This window comes from Salvelinus sp. IW2-2015, linkage group LG23, assembly GCF_002910315.2.
Source record: "Salvelinus sp. IW2-2015 linkage group LG23, ASM291031v2, whole genome shotgun sequence".
NCBI lineage: Eukaryota > Metazoa > Chordata > Actinopteri > Salmoniformes > Salmonidae > Salvelinus > Salvelinus sp. IW2-2015.
This window is the reverse complement of record NC_036863.1, coordinates 25674157-25689686: the sequence shown is the minus strand read 5'-3', so window position 1 is coordinate 25689686 and position 15530 is coordinate 25674157. Positions and strand designations below refer to the sequence as shown.

At 41.5% G+C, this 15530-nt stretch overlaps 1 protein-coding gene across 2 annotated transcripts in view; it reads left to right on the top strand.

The window, feature by feature from the left end:
* The first annotated feature begins 305 nt into the window (after positions 1–305).
* Positions 306–15530, top strand: part of nrip1b (nuclear receptor interacting protein 1b) — a 59505-nt gene continuing 44280 nt past the window's right edge. The window contains exons 1-2 of one of the 2 annotated variants that reach the window (XR_002875516.1): positions 306–571; positions 10078–11776. The gene's annotated coding sequence lies outside the window, so the exon portion shown is untranslated. Of the gene's footprint in view, positions 572–10077; positions 11777–15530 lie in introns of those variants that run through there. The other variant, XM_023968477.2, reaches the window with a different exon arrangement.

Below are 15530 nucleotides of genomic sequence, written 5' to 3'. Positions count from 1 at the left end.
CATTCTATTTCACTTGATCTCATTCTTGCTGTCTTTCAGAGGTTGCAAAGAGTTTGTAAGTAGGCCCAATTTATAGACAGTTAATTATTTGATAATTATGTATACAACATTAATAAACACATTATTTAAGTGTCTATAAACCATAGGCTAAAACTGATTGTATACTACTTTTAAACACAATAAACCGCAAACGTTTTCACGAAGTCTAACGATACATATGGAGAGGGGCAGGGATAGGTTGATAATGCCACTGCTCCTTTAAACTGCTCCTTTAAGGGTGGTGTCAGTGGCAGAGAGGAGGAGTGTCGCCTCTGCTGAGTGCTCGAGAGCAAGGGGATTCCGAGAATAAGCAATTCCGTCAGATTCGACTACAGGTCGCAGAGCCTGATCACTTCGATCAAAACCCGAGGCATTTTGGAATAAATCATCAATTTTTCATAATTAACCCGCGTTCGAGAAATCCGACTTTTCACCGAGACTACCCGAAGGATTTCCTCCTTTCGAATGATAATGCACCTTTTCGCTTGAGTGGGGTCCACTGTCAGCCAGCGGGGTAGACAAACCCAAGCAGGTACGTGCCGAGCTAAATGTACAGAATAGGCTGTGAAATGAATGACTCTGTGAAAATCCGCGAGGGCACAAACGGGGTGTGTGTCATGGATTTAACATGTTTACAGCATGTTTTTGAGGGTTGAATGATGTTTGTGTCTCGAGCCTTAGTTTCTGGGCTCATAGCGGTGTGAGAACGCTGCGTAAAGAAGTCGTAATAAACCAGCCAGTGCTGTGGTAATGTCGTTTCCATTTTGTTAAATGGCATCGGGATTACATTATAGCCTGTTTGAGATGATTTCCTTGTCGACCTTATAAAAACGCATTACCGCACGTAGACATGTAATATCTATTTGCCATAGAAAGCGCCAATGTTATGTCGCCTAAATCTAATGACTCAAATACGAATCATGTAGATTGTTCGTGCTGGCTACTTTGTTATTCCGTATTTTTCTCACATTGTCCATTCATTGTTGTGACACTGTTAATTTGTTGTTATAGTGTTTGTTGTTACAATTGTTGCACTGTCCTCGCTGTAGTCTAGCCTACGTGTAAAAATTATAGCCTACAAAATGATAGGCCACAAATACATATGTTCAGTTTAACCTGCATTAAAATGCTGCATAGGACTAGTACTAAGTAAAAGGCGCATAGCCACTGCCTACTAATACAGATAATGAAAATGATTTCTATGAGCATTAGCAAATAGGCCCGGTATTGATATTATGACTGTCAACATCAATTTGGCTCTTTCGTAGGCTGCTCCATTGTAGCCAAATAAGTCATAATTTCAGAGTTTTGTTTGGTGTAGTTTAACATTATAAATGCATTATAATGCTTCATAGTTAAAACTGGATGCTGATGATTTTCAATTAATCTGTTGTGCTTCCTTGTTCCTTGTCAAAGGTGACAAAATGTTTGGCTTTGCACGCCTCAAATGTTCATTCATCATTGGCACAGTGTCTGGAATAATGTAGGCCCAAGTAGCTAAGTTTAGTCACTTCATTTCTCGAGTTTTCACTATTCAGTTCATAAAACAGATTGTAAATTAGCCTTGTGGATTTCTYCACAGAAAGTACTGGTGACATTGTATTACTACTGCATTATTATTGTTATTATTATTGTTATTGAGTTACATCTTATATATTCTTTAGTTTGCTATGGTTTAATTCAATATTTCAGCAGTAGGCTACTGACAATTGACTATTCCACTGACTACTCCAAATTCCACTGTTTGGAGTAGTCATCACCAGATGTCCTCTGCATTTGACCATTAACCTAATGTAGCAGGCATGAAAGAAACACCTTAAACTAGATCCCCCACATACTTGTCTTGATTAGAAAAATTATGTCAGGGAACGTTCTCTTCTGCACTGTTCAACAAATCCAGCAAATGTGGAGGAGGAGTTAATATGGAGTGCCGCCTTGTTAACTTCCAAATGCGGAAGGCCTGTCACAGGCTCTCTTTCCATTTCCCCTGAAAACCGGAACATCCGATTGTTGGGGACTCTGCAGAGGCTATTTGACCATGGGATCGTTGGAGAGGCAAAAAGTCAGGGGTTGAAGGTTGGCCAGCTGAGTCACAGGGGAGAGAGAGGGCATGACCTCACTGTTATTTCAGGTGTGCTTAGCCACCCTGGCAAAACTTCCCTTCCAACAACAAACCTGTTTACTTTTCATCATTTGGAACACATCAACACATTCAATTGTGTACTAGGCCTACTTTTGCAGCAAACTTGMGTGGATTAGTCAAATATAGGCCTGAGCGTTGTTGAAGTGAACTTGGCTGACTTTTGAAAAGTTTAAATACTCAGCCTGTCTGGGGGTCTGGCTTTTAGCCCTCCCTTTGTGGAGTGTTTCAGCTACTTAATTATTTGACCTGATCTTGTACAGGATGTTCAACGGTAGCTGCGTATAGTCCTCTGTACTGGAGCCATAGATAACTAAAACCTCCACATTTAACATGTTCTTGCTCTTGAATAGGCTAATCTGGTGCACATGCCAGCCATATTCCTCCTACACTGAGCTAGTGTACTGTACTCTACACAACTTGTTTTGCTGTAGCCGTGGGTTGTTGTCTAGGGAGCCACTGATAATGATTGATGTGCAGTATCCCGCCACAGAATCATAGGATATTTAAATTATATATATGCAAATGATGTTACGTCTACTGAATGCTCACAAGACTGGACTCTGGACCCTGGTCTAACAGATCAAGGTTCTGTCTTCCCAGGACAACAAACCATCTGTCTTCCCCGAAAATGGATGTTACAGTGTTGTAACAGTGTTGTTACAGTTTTTGCAATTAATGCACTATCTTTGCTGTAGTGTATGTATTAAAATTAGTGCTAACCCAATTTGGTTGACTGGTTGATTGTTTGGTCGATAGGCTGTTGGTTGACCGAGATTTCTTAAGTCGAGCAGTCGCAAATTAGTTTTTTCATGGTGCACGAGACACCTGTCTGATTCACCCCTGTCTCAGTGGACTAATCCATTGCGGAAGCCACAGGGATGGCACAGTCCATCACTCTAAGACGTGATACTGAAATTGTATATGGTTATATTATGAAAAAATAATGGTGCAACACAAATATATCTCATATTTTATAACAAATGCGTTTTTTCCCGCGTTGGATATGGTCGCTGTCCGCGGTTCTGAAACATAATCTTCAATGCGTGGAAAATTGCCGCCTTTCCCTATGTTGCTATGTGCATAATAGGAAAGTTAACCAGCATATTGGGATTGAGAACAATGCGGTGGATGCAGCAGCAGCAGAGAAGAGGAAACAGCCCTTGCCTAATTGTCTAAGAAAATTGAGAGAGAAAACCCCAACTTAATTAGGTCTATAATCAATAGCTTAACTCTTAAATGTGCCTGGCTTTATAAATCATCCATAGAAATGTACAGAAATAAGACATATCTTGCTTATGTTGCCTGTTTGAGTGATTGTTTAATAGTCTACTGATTCCGTGAGCACCAAGCCTCATGCAACGGCAAAATGGCAGATAAAGCAATTTCACAGATTCGCCTGTTTTTAATCTTTGCTATGCTGAAATAAAGGCTTTACAATTGTATTTCATTATAACAGACTGGTATTGCTTATAATTTATTTAGTGTTGTTTTCACTGTTCCAATCAGGCAGAAAAATAATATTGTAATCTAACAGCATCTGTTTGTCACACATAATATGCATGTAGCTCATGCTCTTATACCCTCCTTTTTCTTGATCTACTTCTTATTGTCATTATAAAAATTATTATTATGATCGTCATCAATAAGTGTAATTTTCATTGCTTAGCCCTTTATTTCAATACTTCTATAGGCTAATGTATCAATCATTCATTCATGTCATCACACAGCATTATGAGTCATTCYTGATTTAAATTCAATCAAGCATTTTAGTTTTAAAATTAAATTACAAGGGGAGCTTTGGATAATTATGCTAAACAATGAATCAATCGCAATTCACGAATGCATGCAGCAGTTTTTAGTCTTCTGTAATAAAGGCTTTATACAGTACCAGTCAAAAGTTTGGACACACCTACTCATTCAAGGGTTTTTCTTTATTTTGACTATTTTCTACATTGTAGAATAATAGTGAAGTTTAGATTTTGATTCTTCAAAGTAGACACCCTTTGCCTTGATGACAGCTTTGCACATGCTTGTCATTCTCTCAACCAGCTTCACCTGGAATACTTTCCCAACAGTCTTGAAAGAGTTACCACATGCTGAGCCCTTGTTGGCTGCTTTTCCTTCACTCTGCGGTCCAACTTATCCCAAACCATCTCAGTTGGGTTGAGGTCGGGTGATTGTGGAGGCCAGGTCTACTGATGCAACACTCCATCACTCTCCTTATGGTCAAATAGCCCTTATACAGCCTGGAGGTGTGTTGGGTCATGGTCCTGTTGAAAAACAAATGGCATTCCCACAAAGTGCCAACCAGATGGGAGGGCGTATCGCTGTAGAATGCTGTGGTAGCCATGCTGTTAAAGTGTGCCTTGAATTCTAAATAAATCACAGACAGTGTCACCAGCAAAGCACACCCACACCATCACACCTCCTCCTCCATGCTTCACGGTGGGAACCACACATGTGGAGATCATCCGTTCACCTACTCTGCATCTCACAAAGACACGGCGGTTGGAACCAAAAATCTCAGATTTCCACCGGTCTAATGTCCATTTCTCGTGTTTCTTGGCCCAAGCAAGTCTCTTCTTATTATTAGTGTCCTCTAGTAGTGGTTTCAATGCAGCAATTAGACTATGAAGGCCTGATTCATGCGGTCTCCTCTGAACTGACTGACCTTCATGTCTTAAAGTAATGATGGACTGTTGTTTCTCTTTGCTTATTTGAGCTGTTCTTGCCATAATATGGACTTGGTATTTTACCAAATAGGGCTGTATAACACCCCTACCTTGTCACAACACAACTGATTGGCTCAAATGCATTAAGGAAAGAAATACGACAAATTAACTTTTAATAAGGCACACCTGTTAATTGAAATCATTCCAGGTGACTACCTCATGAAGCTGGTTGAGAGAATGCCAAGAGTGTGTAAAGCTGTCATCAAGGCAAAGGTTGGCTACTTTGAAGAATCTCAAATATAAAATATATTTAGATTAGTTTAACACTTTTTTGGTTATTACATGATTCCATATGTGTTATTTAAAAGTTGTGATGTCTTCACTACAATTCTACAATGTAGAAAATAGTAAAAATAAAGAAATACCCTTGAATGAGTAGGTGTGTCCAAACGTTTGACTTGTACTCTATATATCTTTTGTTTTTCGTTAGGACAGACTCTCTGGTACACTTATTTATTTAGTGTTGTTTACACTGTTCCAAATGGTCAGAAAAATATATAATATTGTAATCTAACAGCAACTGTTTGGCACACATAATACTCACGTAAAGCTTGCTCCTATACTCTCCATTTTCTTGAGCTCCAGTAGTGTCTACAACTAAGTCAAATGTCTTCCACAGATCTGACTTCCCCTTTCCCTCCAGAGCAGCCAGTAAACATTTGCCCATTTTGAGTTTCTTTTTCACGTCCTCCACATACATTTTGCTGTCACATGTTACTGTGTTTCGGAGTTTGTTATAACTAGTTTATTGATGTGATTATGATAGGCTTGAGGTCAGACCCTATTGGTCACATGCATGCGATGCTTACATGTTTCACATAAAGAGAGCAAGGGTTGAGGGAATAGGGAATGTTTTTCGTAAACAAATGAGGGATTTCYGTGACAGAACTTTTCAGTCAGATACAAGTAAGAAACTAAAGGGCTGAAATGGTGTTGCAACTTCAGCGCGAACAGAGCAGTGTGACTATCAGGCTCTATCTTTAGTCATTTATGTGTCTTAATTATTTAATCAAACAGTGTGCTTAAAGCATCAGACAATCTCACTGCATATGTAGTTGATTTTATTCAAACACATGGTGTGTCTGTCTATATATGGAAAAATAGGTTTAAACATTTCGACCGATCGATTGGTCGAAAGAACAGGATGACTCATTTTCTCGGGACAGTCCTAATTAAAATAACACAGTATAAAATACCCCTGTAGGTATATTAAGGGTAAATTGTAGAGGAAGGTGTGTGTAGCCTATACTGTGAGAGTGTGCATATGCGTGTGTGTGTGTGCATACATGCATGCCTTTGAGTGTGTGCGCTTAAGTTGTGTTTTCATGAATGCTGAGCTACTGAAACGAGCTAGCTGTGTTTGGATTACACCCAATCTCATGTGTCAGGACAGTGTAAGGTTGTTTGTCAACAATCTGCATACTGTAAACTACTGTATATGACAGGTGTCATGATGTGTCCACAATAGCTCTGTTCGGACATTGCGAACATGTGGTCGGAGTATCAGGCTTTAAGGTTGTTGTAGATGGAATCAGAATGCTGATTGTGTTGTAATGACCAGCCTCTTAACTTACAACAGTTGGCTACTCTTTAGAAATGTGCTTGGGTTAAAATATATCTCGAACAATCAGGGGTTGGAACTGAAATTAGTTTAGTTCTGAACAGAACCGTTAATGTTTTTCGTTCAGTTCCACTGAACCAGTTCGAATCCCCCAGAAAATACCTGTTTATATCATTCCTTTCTGTTCCTTTGTAGCCCTTTCCTGCAGTCAAATGACTTAGTGGCACATGGGTGGACTGTTATTAATATTTTTTATAATGAATTAAATAAAGTTTAAAATTACGCAGAAAATCCGGTGTTTCTATGTCAAATGGTTTCGTTATATTTCAGTCTTCTATTGTCACGCCCTGGCCTTAGTTATCTTTGTTTTCTTTATTATTTTAGTTAGGTCAGGGTGTGACATAGGGGATGTATGTGTTTTGTATTGTCTAGGGGTTTTGTATGTTTATGGGGCAGTGTCTAGTCTAGGTGTATGTATGTCTATAGTTGCCTAGATTGGTTCTCAATTAGAGACAGCTGTCTATCATTGTCTCTGATTGGGAACCATATTTAGGCAGCCATATTCATTGGGTATTTCGTGGGTTATTGTCTATGTCTATGTGTAGTGTTTAGTGTCAGCACTATTTTGGATTATAGCGTCACGTTCGTTCGTTTGTTGTTTTTTTGTAGTTTGTAAAGTGTTCTTCGTTTTCGTCTTCATTAAAAATAGAAGATGTATTCAAACCACYCTGCACTTTGGTCCTCCTCTCTTCCACCATATAACGATCGTGACATCTATGATGTATATTAAGTGTAATATTGGGATGCAAACTCAAAATGTAATACATTTCATCTCTATATCTGATATGGTACAGGTGTATTATTTTTTTAAAGCCCATAACCATGTGTTTGAGGTGTATACTTTTGTTTCAAAGTAGATTTGTTTAAGACTAGCAAGAAACACTCTGTGTGGCCCTGATTTAGCCCACAGCCGTAAAAGGTTAAGCCTTTTTTTTTTACATTTAGCTCAACATGAAATTACTTKAGCAATCAGTGCGGATAGAGCAGCTTGCTATGGAGCGGGCAAGCTATAGTTTACATGCACGATGGACAGACAACTATAGGGACATTTTGTGGGTGGAAGAGAGGGTGGAGGAGGAGGCTTGGCTTGAAGCGCTGGGAATGTTGTTATGACATGCATTATCTGAATTAGGCCCTCAGAATTATATCTATGTACGAAGGAACAACTTCTATGGAGGAACCTTCGATGTCTTTGAACTTCTGAGATTTGGCTTAACGTTGGCCCAGAGCTAGCTAGCTAGCTAACAAGCTTGTGTATGAAGAGTGACACCAGATTTAAAAACACGTCTTACCTTTTTGTAGTCTATAAATCCAATGTGAAACATGATAACTATAGTATCCTTAATTAGCATTGAAAAAGTGAATCCATTCTTCTCTCCCAAGTGGTGCAGCGGTCTAAGGCACTGCATCTCAGTGCTAGAGGTGTCACTACAGACCCTGGTTTAATCCCGGGCTGTATCACAACCGGCTGTGATCAGGAGTTCCATAGGGCGGCGCACAATTGGCCCAGCGTCGTCCGGGTTAGGGGAGGGTTTGGCCAGGGTAAGCCGTCATTGCAAATAAGAATTTGTTCTTAACTGACTTGCCTAGTTAAATAAAGGTTTTAAAAGTAAAAATGTAAAATCTCTCTTCCTAATTTCTGGATCACGCTTGTAACGTCAATAGGCTACAGTAGCCTATGCTTCAGAGGGGGAGGGGCAGGTAGCCTACACACGCACAGGCAAATATTTTCATCTGGCAGGCAGACACTGGAATACATTTCTGAGTGACAGAGTGAGGGCTTTGCATAGGTGCTTTGTTGCGTTTTTTGTGGGACTGAAAGTCTGGAATGTAAAATAACATTATTAACCGGTCCCCATGCTTTTAAAATGACGCCTCTGTTCCGGAATAGTATAGATCACTTTCACTTCCGGTTCTGATTCTGTTCCTCTAAAAAWTMTATTATTTTCCGTTTTTTGGTACTGTTCCCTGAACCGGTTCCAACCCCTGCTAACAATAGGCCTAGATGTTGAATTAGTGATGTAGAAATACAATGTCATGTCGGTCATGCTTTCAACCCATCACACCAACTCTCCTAGGCTATCTACTCCAATCCGGGAGTGGGGTGGAAGGGAGGGATGGAACCAAAGTCAATGGGACTCATTTTGATGACATGGCAGGAGCAGCTAAATGCTTTTTTATTGCTCTGGCTCCTGGAGGCAGGCAGGGTGGAATGACGAAATGGAGGGATGAAAGTTGGAGGGAGGCTGGAGCAGGCAGGCAGCCCTCTGAGATACTGACTGGCCCTGGCTGTCTGGCTCATCTGTTGGATAACTCTTCCTCTCCCACCTCACCCACCCACCTCACCTCCCCATCCCCCCTCCCACCTTACTCCCCTCCCCTCCCCAACTCACCCTCCTGCACCCTGGCCTTGGAGCACTGACAGGGCCGCTCAATTATCCACACATATTGATTCTTACCGTTTGCGATTGCTGTAAATGATTTATACTTTTCTGAAATGACTCCCAAAGTGATCCACGGAGAGAGGGGAGAGATGCAGGTCAGATAAATGAAGCATGTCACCCACATGAAAGCATGGCACCCCATTTCAGAAACAACAGCTGTGGAACCTAACTGTGATGATCAATGAAGCAGGGGCAACAAGAGAGAAGAACACAGTTACCTTGTACTGTTACATACACAGGCCAAACATAATGTGCGTGGCCATTGTTCTGTCTTTCCTTACTACTGATGATATTCAGATATAAAGGCCATGTTTTGTTGTAGTCTGAAGAAGCCCAAACCTACAGGCTGATGTGAGTAGACCTGACTGTCTCCTTGGGTTGGTTGGGGTGGTCACAACAGAGGAGCAGAGCAGAGTTGACTTTCCCTCCCTGCTCCTGAAGTTGAGATGGTGGCCTCAGGCTGTGGAGGTGCTGCAGATGGCTTCTCCTACTGTGTGTGTGGCTTCTGCAGCACTGCCAGTTGGGCAGGGAGAAGGTCTCTTCTCTTCCTTTCTTTATCACAAGCAGGCTAATGCCACTGGCATGGTAGTGTGTGGGTGCACTGTAAATGAAACAGAAAAATACATTGTTTCTAACTGAAGTAGTTATAGGCTACGATACCTCAAAACATGACTCACATTGCTTTACAAAGTAGATACAACAAATAGGCTACTGGTGTGTTTACAATCAGTTTGAAATCACAATAAGAGGATGAAAATAGGAGACCAATACATGGCCTTCAGAAAGGAAAGATAATGTTATTGTAAGCAAAGCCACATTGTTCAACAACTTACACTATGGCACCATTTGATAATTACAGAATTTGATAAGGACTATCCCAAAGTCTTCTAGTTAGCTACTTAGTCTTGTGTAGTTACTAGTTAGTTAGCTGCTAATGCATTAGGCTACCTGTTTTTGTCTGTGTCCTGGTCATCAGGGTCAGTCCTGAAGAGCACAGCTAGGGGGTTAAAGGTTAAAGTCCGATTAGGATGTCAGAAACACCAGAGGATTTTTGCGGACTAAGGGGAGTGTTACTTAACTGTGTCTTATTTTAACCAGGTTATGTGGAGGGACTGAGAGCAGAGCAGAGCTTAGATCTGGGGGAGAGAGAAGCCGTCCAGGCTAAGTGAAAATGCCACTCATTCCTGACGAGTCCCCGGCCTGGTGAAGGTTAGTGGTTTGTCTTTGTAAGCTGAGGGATTGATGCATGAGCCTGTCTATCGGAGAATTCAAATTCCAAGGCAGGCGCAGTCTCATCACAGCGCTCCCTCCCAGCCAGCATATTACAGGGGCCCTGTCCTTCCCAACTTCTTAACAGCCTGTCCTTATGGGAACCTTGAAGCAGCCCAAGCAAGGACACAGCGTCTGCTGCAAAAAGCCTGTGCAGAGGGAGGCTTTACGTAACGCTGCCTGCTTGCCTGCCTACCCAGCTCACCTTTGCTTTAAACATGGGTGTATGTGACTCCCTGACACCACATATAGTAGCGAAGAGCAGCACACGTCCCCCAGGTCCCCAGCCCGGCCCCCTGGACAAGGAGGGGGCAGAGAGATCCCGGCAACTTAATTATATCTTTCTCTTTTAAAAGCTTTTGTTTGAAAGAAAATTTCCCAGTCAATTAGCTAAAGAGGAATTTTCAGAATGTATTAATAAATGATGGATATATTGCACAGGAAGGCAGTAGAGGGAAGGAGGGAGGAGGGCAGGTGAAGGGGTGCATATGCTATACAGTAGGTGCTGTGGGATTGTGACTGAGAGATTTATTTACCTCAAGAAGGGGCGCGTTCGGGAAATATTTATGGTGTAAAACATTGTCCTTAGAGTAGGTAGCTGTAATGCTCCAAGACCAGGAGCACCGACCAGAGAGTTCATAGTGCACAGTGTGGCGGTCAATATTTTGATTATCGTTCATGTTAACACACGCTCACACGTACACAGACTCACACCCTGTTGTCTTAATCTATGGGCAGACTGAAATCTGAGTCATATGGCTTTCCAAGGGAGTGGAAAAACAGAGCTAGGGCCAAATTCAAATGGAGCAGGATCCTGATGACATCACAGTGACTGTGTGTCTGTTTGTGGTAGTAGGAGCTGCTAGCTGGGATTTCCCCATTCAGTCAGTCACTCACTCACTGCTTGTTTTAGACACACATCCTTTATAACCCGACCCCTATAATGTACTGTACTCCCCAACACCTCCACACCACCAACTGTAATTGTATAACTTTTGGGAGATTTGGGGATTTTAGTGATGAGGCGGGCTGTTGCCAGGCAACAGGGCACCTTGTGCGGGTGGCTGTGCTGTGGAGAGTGCACCAAAAAAAATGCTGGGTTAAAAACAACCCAATTTGGGTTATTTGGTCACCTAGCGCTGGGTAAATATTGGACAGAACACACGCTTGGTTATTTTGAGCAGGCATTTGGGTTATGTTGGGTTATTTGGATTACCTAAACGCGGGTTAATTTAACCATCAGTTGTTTTTTTATTCACTTTCATGCCTGGTTGACTTTTCATGCTTGGTCTTATTTAATGTAATCCATAGATTATTTTCAGGGGGCATGGCCTATTAGGGGGCGTGGCTTTCACATGACATATTTAATATACAATGAATGACATTATTATGTACATATTGTAACAAATGGTAACTCTCCCAACATTGGGATATGCATAGGCTCTTTTAGATCTCATATACTTGTGTAAGACTCATTCATTCTTAAAAGTCTAAACTGACATACAGTGTGGAATTGTTTTAAGATGGTCATACTATGGATAATTTAGCTATTTCATTTTGAATTTTAGGACTCCTTTAGGTAAAAAAAAGATATTTAAAAAAGTATTTGATAAAATATTGAATTTGACCTTTACTAATAGACCAGAGAAATGCATTGAATAACACATTCATAAATGGCAAAAAAGACAGTCAAAAAATAAATAAGAAGAAACAAGGTTTTGCAGTGTTTGTCCTATATCTAGGAGGTATAAGAAAGCTCAGGAAACATATACTGTATACTTTTTTTACACATATTGAACCCTGTTTGGGGTAGGTACAAAACTACCTTCATACTTCCATTCATTATTTTAAACTGGTACTGGTTACCTTCAGACGAGTCCAGTGACACTTGTGGGGGTCGTAGAGCAAAACGGAGAACACCATCGTGTTCGTGAGATTCTCCCCTTTTGATGCTACAGACGTTTTCGTAAGTAGACCGATTTTCGGAATGTCTCATGGTCTGACAAACACCGCTCTAGCTCTGACACCTTTCACCACAAATGCGTAAGTGCGACGTCGGCGGATGCAATGCAAAACTGGGGATTTTTTTATTATGTTACTTAGTGCTTCAGTCAACTCTAGGTGGGGTTAAAGCTACAAACGTTTCAGTGTTTAACCTTAATATATGATAACAATACAACAGAACAGATTAACCGGAATAACATTTACTCTCATGGATGGCCAAAAATAACTATCTGAACGCCACACCCCTACTAAGCCACTCCTACAGTTTTCTTATCTGACCCGCTGGGTCATATTGCAATAACCCAGCATCAAGAACCCAACCTAGATTTTTTTAAAGAAAACGACCCAACTAAGTGGCCCAATGACTGCAACCCAGCACTTGGGCCATTCAAACAACGCACAATTGTTTTGAGTGTGGTGACTGGAGAGGGGTTTAGGAGAAGAGATACAGTATAGCCTACCGCACAGATATGCTACTGAGAGATACATGTACTATGATATAAAACCAGGGAGAATTTCAGTTTCTTGGTGTTTAAGAAAATTATCCAAACAGGTTCTTCGCCTACTGACTACAAACCAGTAAATGTGTTATTACACATTTTGTAGTGATAATTGATAAATTACATATATAACATGTTGTCCCTTGCTTTTCAGACAAGAGTTCATATGACATTACAATATTCAGACTGCATAGGCTCTCACACACTGATGAATAGCATTCTTTAATTTCACCGGCGTGTTCCCTCCCCCCTCATCCTGAGCTTTACCTCTGATCTGGGCTTTTACATTGATTAGTAAAGTAGTGATACTAATGTTAAAATACTAATGTCATTGTGGGCATCCTGGTGAGGGGGCTGCCTTGGTAAACAGACAGGGAGAGAGCTGTGGTACACACCCAGGGCTAAGCCTTTCTGCCTGCCCTGTGCAGCGTGAGAGAAAGAGAGGCCATTTGAGAGAGTAGAAAAGATGTCTGTAGGGAGCGCTATGACCTATTACTTAGGGAGAATGGACTGGTGACTAGAAGATTGCTGGCTCATACTCTGCTGTTCTCCTCTGCCCTTGAGTAAAGGCAATTAACCTGGATTTGGCCAGTAAATATCCAGCAGCCATAGAAATGTAAAAAAGATGTGTGAGACTGATAACCATGGAACTGACTTTGAATAAAAGTGTCCACTAAGCAGAGAGATGAATATTGTTAATATAACCACTGCTGCTGTGTATTAGTGATCTTCCTTCCTTCCCTCTTCAGGCGCTGTGAATGCAGAGGAGTAGTGTACTGTAGCGCTCCTCCTCCTCTCTCTCCTTTCTTTCTCCCTCTCTCTCTCCCCCCTCCCCCCTCTCTCTCTTTTTCTCCCTCTGGCATTAAGACCTTGACCTGATTGCTGAAGAGGCTTTTTAAGTAACTCTCCAGAAGGAGATCCAATCATGTGACATCCTTCACCGAACCTCACCCCAACCTCCCCTCCCAACATTAACAGTCCTTATGTGACTAAGAGGGGGTAGGGGGTGACTGACTGACTCTAGCATGTAAGCAGAGCATGCAGCTGCAGGGGTTGTTGTCCTATTGGCTAATCACGCCAGTCCAAGGTCAAACAGGTTGGAGGCCAATGTGTCAGAGCCAGGCAGATACATGGCTTCCCCTAGTATCTACCCCTCGGATGACTCCTGTCATGATCTGAGCTGGAGCAAACAAACAGCAGCCCCACTAGTCCCCCTGAGCCCAGGGGCCTGCATGCTTCATTGTAATGGCAGCCAATGGCAGGTCAGGCAGGATTAGTCATCGTCTCGACTCTCGATCACCGATCCCAGGATGTGTCAGTTTGAAGGTCAGTCTGTGACTAAAGTGATTCATGTCCTCAATGAGCTGGCTGGGGGGATTCATGTTATTGCAGTTGCCTTGAGTCAGTCCTCTTCTCGGCTACAGCAGCAGCAGCTGTCCCACTCATAAAAATGTACCTGCTCCTGCCATACTCTGTCTTTCTTTAATAGAYCTGACTGCTTTTCAGAGTATTTTTAATCGTCATTATAGTTTTTCCCCACCTCTGATGTATTTAATATATGTTCTGCCTAGTGAATGGATCAACCTTATCTCTGTGTTAACACCACATTAACACATCCCAATGAAACTCCATGATTTCCACGAAGTGTGTAATGATACATTAGGCAGGAATCTCTCACTCTCAGTATTTTGTCTCTCTCTCTCTCTGCCTCCCTCTCTTTCTCCTCTTCCCTTTTCTTTACCTCTTCCCTTTTCTTTACCTCCACATATGCAGGCGATGGTTTGAGGTTATTGGACTTTGTATCAAGGGTTGGATTTTTATTTAGAAGTCTTTTTTGTGGAATAAGGGAAGCTTTATGAAGAGTTCAAAACAAAAACAGAGTTGGCGGAACGTCTGTGTTTCCTAAGGTAATACTTGAGTTATAACAGATGTGTGTACAGGGGTATTTTCAGAATGTAACCTAAGTATTTTTCAGACAGACAGAAAGACATTTTAATAGAAGTGTTTACATGTAGGGTTCGCAGGCCATGAGGAACCCTTAGCTTGTATAACCTTGTTTCCCGTCAAGGTTTAGCATTAGCGTTGCACAAACACACAGCAGCTTGTGTAACTGTATTTACATGTCAGGGAATGGGGCTAGCGCTAGAGTAGCTAACAAACTGATGCCAATGTACAGCTTGTGTAACATGCTTTGTATACACGTACACAGACAGGCATGCGCACACACACACACACACACACACACACACACACACACACACACACCTGTGGTTGTTAGCTAGCACGAGAGAGCTGTAGCAGCCTAACAGTCCTTGTGCCACTGTGTTTACATGTATAGAGATGGAACAGACCGGGCTGAGTCATTCCATTTAATTTCAACAAGCCATGACACCCACCATCTCAGACTGTTCTGAGATGGTTTTTGTAATTAAAAACAGATAAGATAAGCATTCCAGTAACATTATCTTGTTGAAAGACAATTTGAACTCTGAGAAATGAAACAATTTATAAGATTCATATAATATTCAATCAATAAAGTAGCCAACATCCGATTTGGACCAAACCTCTACTTGACAATGATTAAGACGTGAGGAATCCAAATAAATGGTCAACCGCCACGCACGGACCCTCCCAAACCCCAAATCAATTCCACCCCAATGGCCAGTATACAATATCAGTTCTCTATGTTTGTGTGCGCATTCATCTCTTTATTCATACTCTGTAATGTCTTTTTTGTGAATTTGGTGATATTTTTTTCCCTGTCCAGAGAAAAATGTT